Raw genomic sequence first — 550 nt, 5'->3', positions numbered from 1 at the left:
TGGTTTATCTTCAATTTATAATTATTGATATAAAAATAAAACAAGATGTTCTTTACTTAACATAATTCAATTTTATATAAGAAAAGTTTCATTTAATAATATAAAAATTGAGTTAAAATGATTATTACAAAAAATAAATAATTAATTAAATAAATAAATAATTGGATTTTTATATAAAAGAAAAAAAATATATATATAAGGTGTGACAAAAATGTATGATTTTTTTATGTCGTGACTTAACAATATTAATCTGTATATTTTGTACTGAACTACATTCCCAATACACTTCTGATGCAATTCTAATTTACTTATTTAAAAATGTGTTGTCTTACAATTATTTGTGTCAATATATGTGCCAATAAAAGCTTTCGTCGGTCAAAATCTGCATTTGACAGAGTTAACGAAGAATTGTAAAATTCTATTTATATCTGTAAGTTTGTATGGAATATTTATAAGGTGAATATTTGAATAATTGTATGTCTGCAAAAATTGTTCCTAAAAATTTTATTGGCAAGATGTAAGTTAAAGAGAAAAGTCTAGAGAATCGTAC

The sequence above is a fragment of the Odontomachus brunneus genome, unplaced genomic scaffold (genome assembly GCF_010583005.1).
Source record: "Odontomachus brunneus isolate Ranch 3 - 2012 unplaced genomic scaffold, Obru_v1 Obru_scaffold_262, whole genome shotgun sequence".
Lineage (NCBI taxonomy): Eukaryota > Metazoa > Arthropoda > Insecta > Hymenoptera > Formicidae > Odontomachus > Odontomachus brunneus.
Note: the sequence above shows the minus strand (reverse complement) of the source record.